Source organism: Sminthopsis crassicaudata, chromosome 5 (assembly GCF_048593235.1).
Source record: "Sminthopsis crassicaudata isolate SCR6 chromosome 5, ASM4859323v1, whole genome shotgun sequence".
NCBI lineage: Eukaryota > Metazoa > Chordata > Mammalia > Dasyuromorphia > Dasyuridae > Sminthopsis > Sminthopsis crassicaudata.
The window spans coordinates 290,913,066-290,919,377 of record NC_133621.1 but is presented as its reverse complement, the minus strand read 5'-3'; positions in this window follow the sequence as shown (position 1 = coordinate 290,919,377).

Sequence of the window (6,312 nt, the reverse complement as noted above, 5' to 3'; positions counted from 1 at the left end):
CCCTTCAAACTTCCAGAATCTTTAGCTTCCTTCAGGGTAGGTAGGGGCTAACTCCTATGAGCCTTTCTTGATCCATCTAGTTGTTCATGCTGTTCAGGGAAAGAGCACTAAAATTACCTTATATATCTATCTATATATATCTACTTTACATAGTATGAATTATAATACAATGTAAGCTCCTTAAAGGCAGGGACTGGAATTCATTTTGGTCTTTGTCCAGGTATTCTTTTTTTACAGATCACACTTTTGGACGTTGAAGAGCCTCTTAGAAGAGAGCTATAATAACTTCAAAGATTAAGAACTAACCATCCACACAGGAAAAGCCAAGTGAATGAAAATATTTCTTTTGCAGATCATGATTTGCTTTTCAAAAATGACAGATGGGCAATCTGTGTGCTCCATTAGTCTACTCAATGTTAGGTGAAAGCCAATAAGTCTTTCTCCTACCACCTCCTCCTATTATTATGAATGGTTCTAAACTTTCCTTCAGTATCTATTTTACATCTAGGTTCTAAAGTTGTAATAATTTGTATCAGTGCACTATTTTTTTGTTGTTCATCCTTCATTTTTCAAAGAGAACCAGTGACATCACAGGGTGATGTCTTGACTTGGACATAAATGGAACGTGAGGCTGAGTTGCACAAAGTGTCACTCACTTCTAGAATTATCAAAGTCCAGTGGCGAGACAAAAGTAAAACTGACTGGACGTGGCTGCAGATGCACTGGAGGATCTTGGGAGTCTTCCATGTTTGATTAAACATTTAGCACTCCACAGTGTCCGCTTCAGCCCCCTTTGTGGCCATTAGAGCAAATTGTTCTCATCTACCCATTCTGCTGGGGGACATCTTCCAATGGTTGGGGTAGGCACCCACCCAAGTCACCAAAGAGTCTTAAGGTCTGTCAGTGACTTTCCCACATGGTTTAGCTCAGTTTAGTATTTCAATGTCATTGAACTACCTAGAAAAAGGCTATTACTATGACTTCCTCATTGCCCCCAGGGCAATTCCAGTTCTTACTTTGGCTTAGGGAGATTTCTGGAAAGCCACCATAATTTTGAAACACTGCTTTTAGAGAAAATCCCAAAGCTCTAAATAAGTAACACAAAAAGTTTGGGAATGTCTTTGGCAGAGATTCTTAATCTGGGGTCCACAGGCACCTGCAAAGCAAGGATACACTTCAAGGGATTTGTGAAGTTATGGGCAGGAAAACAATCATGCATTTATTTCAAATAAATTTTATTTTATTTTTTGTAATGTGACTCAGAGGGAGCTGGACTTCCAAAAGGATCTATGGCATGAAAAAGGTTAAGAACTCCTGGCTTATCTAAATCTCACTCACTATGAGCAAAAGAAGAATTGTAAAGGATGTCTGACCGGCTTGAGAATTATGAAGACAAGAAGACACTTTGGGAAAACTTGAGAGAAGTGAAGGACTCAAGAAAGACTCAGAAAGTGAGCCAAGGGAGAAGAACAAAGAGCAGAGATATGAAGAACTCACATGAGAGGAGGAAGGCATGGAAGAGAAGGAAGTTGATAAGACCAGATGTGACAAGTTGATGTGACATGTTAAAGATAATAAGCCAAATCAAACTGTGTCTCTACTTGAGCTTGTATCCCAAAGAAATCATAAAAAGGGGAAAAGGATCCACATGTGCAAAAATGTTTGTGGCAGCCCTTTTGTAGTGGCAAGAAACTGGAAACTGAGTCGATGCCCATTGGGTGGGGAATGGCTGGATAAGTTATGACATATGAATGTTATGGAATGTTATTGTTCTAGAAGAAACAATCAGGTTGATTTTAGAGAGGCCTGAAGAGATTTAAATGCTGAGTGAAGTGAGTAGAACCAAGAGAACATTGTACACGAAAATGAGATTACACAATCATCAACTGTGACAGACTTGTCTTTTTAACAATAAGGTGATTCAAGGCAATTCCAGTAGATGGGATGGAAAGAGTTCTCCACATCCAGAGGGAACTATGGAGCCTGAATATGGATCAAAATATAGTACTTGCGTTTTTCTTCTTTTTCTCTTTTTTTTCACCTTTTGATCTGATTTTTTTTTTTTGCACAGCATGATGAATGTGGAAATATGTTTAGAAGAATTGTACGTGTTTAACCTGTGATGACCGCGTTAGCACCCTGGATACCTTAGAATCAGCCAGAGTCAGGATAAGCAAAAGTCTTTGGCCTTTATTCTTGGTCTTTTGGGGTTAATAGTCAGGGGATAGACATAGGAATCTCCACACCTTCTTTCTCTCCACTGCCAAAAAGTAACTCCACCCTCTAATGCCCCTTACAATTCTCAGTCTACACCAACAGATCAAGCCTGTACAGAATAGTGGGCAGGGACATTCTCCAAGCATATGCTAATGGAGTATTGTCCAATTGGAAATTAGCCTTAAGTGCTCAGTTGTCCAAGTGCACCTACTCAAAGTTTCGGCCCTTTACCTAGATTGGATTGCTTACAGTCTGTGGGAGGAGGTAAGAGAAGGGAGAAAAATTTGGAAAGGTTGCTACAAACTATCTTTACATGTATTTGAAAAAATAAAAAGCTATTTAAAAAAAAAAAAAAAAAAAGTAAGAAACCAAAGGACAAGGAATTGGGCTTGCCCTTCAAACTGCTAATAAGGTGATAACACTAATAAAATGAGAAGGGCTGGGGATTAAGCATTCATGTAGTACTTGGGGTTTTAGTTTTTTACAAATATATCTTTTGCTGAGAAATAAGTGCTATTATCTCCATTTTACACTTTTGTAAATGGAAGTTAAGTTCCTTGCCTAAGGTACTTAAAGCTAGTGTTTGAGGCTGAATTTGAATTCTGGTGTCTCTGATGATGATCCACTCTACCATTTGTTGTATGGTATTGTGTTACAGTGGATCTGTAGATGATCCACTCTACCACCGGTTGGGTAGAGTCTTCTGAATAGAATTTTAATCACTTTGAAGTCTGACCATGCATTTAAAAATAAAAAAAAAAAAAAAAAAAAAAACTCTATAAGAAACAGCTATCCTCTGACAATATGTAGTTGGAAACCCTATAGTGCTATTTCAACAGTTTTTACACAGAATATCCCAAAAGTCTGAGATTTTGGTGTAGCTATTTTAGAGGAGATATATATGGGAATTCCAAAAGTGTTGTGTCTACCATTAGACCATAAGTCCTCAATGGCAAAACCGTTTACCTTTCTTTGTCTCCCCAGCACTTAGTGAGTGCAGAGACTAATACATAGTAAGTGCATCCTAACTGTTGACTGACTCACTGATATGAATAATGGGTTCGGCTCAGACTGAAGAGTAGACTGAACTCTCCTTGGGGAAGTATACTGAGCTCTGAATTCTTCCCCCAAGATTCTCCCTGAACCACACATCTTGCTAACTTTAACATTCATCTTCTGCATTACCATTTCAGTTAGCGAATATCACAATTGCTAGCTATGTATCTTCAAAAAAGACAGCATAAGGATTCAGGATGGGCAGAGATAAGCTGTAGCATATTATCAGTGAAGAGCTCTATATGGGAGAAGTGTGATAAAGAAGATCAGAGATATATGAACAGAAAAGGAGGTAAGCTAATCAGAATGAAATATCAGACAACAGTGGTGTCCATGCAAGGGGAAGCAACAAGAGCAACACATCAAAGAGCTGTTGGGAAGCAGAGTTGGATGATAGATGGTGGTTTATATGAGGATGTGGACATGTCAAGGATGAAAAGAGGAGTGGGTGGCAATGCATACCACTGGAAGGAATTCCCAGGTTGAGAACATCATAGATTTACTGAGGGAGATTTAAAAAAAAAAAAAAAGGCATACGATACCTAGAAGTTAGCAAAGCATTTGACAGTTATCTCAAGCCAGTCTCGTGCAAATTAAAGAAAGACAAGAACAGGACCATAGTCAATTAACAAGCATTTTTTAAAAAGCATTATGGAACTGTACCAGGAACTGATGAACTCGGGACATACAAATGAAGGCAAAAAGATGGGTGCTGTCTTCAAGGATCTTACATTCTAATAGATACCATAATATCGCTAAGTGGAGTGGAAACTGGTTGACACACGTTCCCAAAGAATCATCAATCATTCAATCTTGACTCAGAAGGTATGGAGTGGATCACCTCTAAGAACTATTTGCTTCTATGTCCAGCAATTTCTAAAATTTGAAAAAATGGTGGTTTTATGAAATTTGCAGAGATCATGAAGCTGAAAAAGGGATTAACTAACCTAAGTGAATGAGTCAGGATCCAGAGATTATGCCGGGGAGAAGATTAAGCTAAATATGATAAATATAAATTTTAGTCTTAGGGGAAATGATATCTAAGCAGTCTGAGGGGAAATGGAGTTCTGATTGGACTGCACAGTTACGGAGACACTTATGGCAGCTCCATAGGCTCTTGAAGAAAATGAGGCTTCATAGAGAGAAGTAGAGGAAGATGATGGTGGTTCTTTATACTCCCGAATAGTCTTATTGCATATGAAATAGTGGGGTTGGTTTTGAGTACAATATTTTAAGAAGGATAGCATCTATGAGAAGACAAATCGAACAGAGAGGATCATACTCTAAGTTTTATCGGGGAGACTGAGATCAATCATGTTCCTTCTACTAGCATGTGAATTCCTGTCATGAAGGGAAAAAGGATTAGAATTGCTTTAAGGTCTCAGGGAGAAGGGGGAAGACTAGGGAGGTCTTCAAGCGGAATTGGATGATCACCTGAGGAAAGGTGGAAGAATCTTGTTTTATTGCACATGTTTAAAAAAAAAATAATAATGATTGCAACTGTTTGTTTAAAAATATTTAATAGTTTAAAAAAGTGCTTTATTTTACAAATCAATGAGTACACATTACATGGGAATGGCCTAAAATAGTCTTGGAAATTCCACTAGTCAATTAAGTTACAGATTGAGACTCTTAAAATAAAACTGTTTACGACTGAAGCATGAGCTATTCTCAATAGCAACAATGAGATAATTTCTAATGGCATAATTTTTAATTTAAAAATTCTGCAATGATTAAAATTAATCTTGTCAATTAAGCCTATGACTTCATGAGAAGATTCTTAACAATACCTGGAAAAAAACCCCAACACATTTCTACTTTCCCCTTCTTCCAGGTGGGTTTAATGAATGAATAATGAGAACTTCCCTACATGCAGACAGGATTATGTTTTTTAAAAAACAAACAGTTTCTATTTGCCCCCTTCACAACTACCAATAAAATTAATTGTACAAAACATGAAGATAACAGTATTCTGAAAGCACACTTTGAGAGCATGTAGCACCAGGAGATCACTACCTAATCCAGTAGGCCGAGATTACAAAGTAAGAAGATGGGAACATTGCTCTTCAAATTTAAAGCTGCTTACAGAGTTAGGAAGAAGGGGGAAAGAAGCCACTTAAATCACTGCAGATATGGTTATAGAACATTCTGCCTACAAGTTACCACACAAAGGAGCACATGGGGATTCTGAAAACAACTGTTCCACTGGAGAAGCCACAGGTGCTTAGGAGGAAGAGGATAAATGTGTACATAGCACCTGCTTTGCGCCAGACCCTGTGCAAGCTCTTTTACAAATATCTCATCTGATCCTCACAATAATACTGGGAGGTAGGGCTGTTGTTATCCTCATTTTACAGTTGAGGAAACTGAGGCATATAGAGGTTAAATGACTTGCCCAGAGTCACCCCGCTAGTAAGTGTCTGAGGCTGAATTTAAATCCTGTTCTTCCTGACTCTAGGCCTAGGGCTCTTTCCACTGTACTGCCCCTCTCCTCACTGCTTACCAACAGAGCCCTAAGATCAGTCATTAACAAATTGGTAAAGCTGGAAGTTTCCCCACCTCAGTTATCACATCACCAGAATAGCGCCTCTGAGGTCATCATAGAGAATGTGTGAGTATCTCGATTTTTTTTTCATTTAAAAGGCTTATTCTACTCATTGTGCTCTTGGCATAGAAGGCCTGCCTCTCACTCTCCAATCTCCAAGTCCCCTTTTTAGAATCAAGGTTCAAATTCACCACTAGGACTAGAACAGATAAGCTAGTTACTAAATACATATACCTGTCAAACAAATATTCTAAGCTAAAGATCAATTTTTTCCTGTCAGTGAGAATACTATTCTAACAGCTAATTATGCAGGCTAAAAGGGTATTTTTTTTAAACAGTTGGTATTAACTGAGGATTACTGAAATAATGCAAGTAAGCCATTAAAGCCAGCCATGCCTGAAAAACACTTGCTTACGGCTTCATAACCAATCCCCCGACTTATAAAATTAAAAAAAAAAAAAAAAAAAGCCACAAAAACACACATACAGGATCCC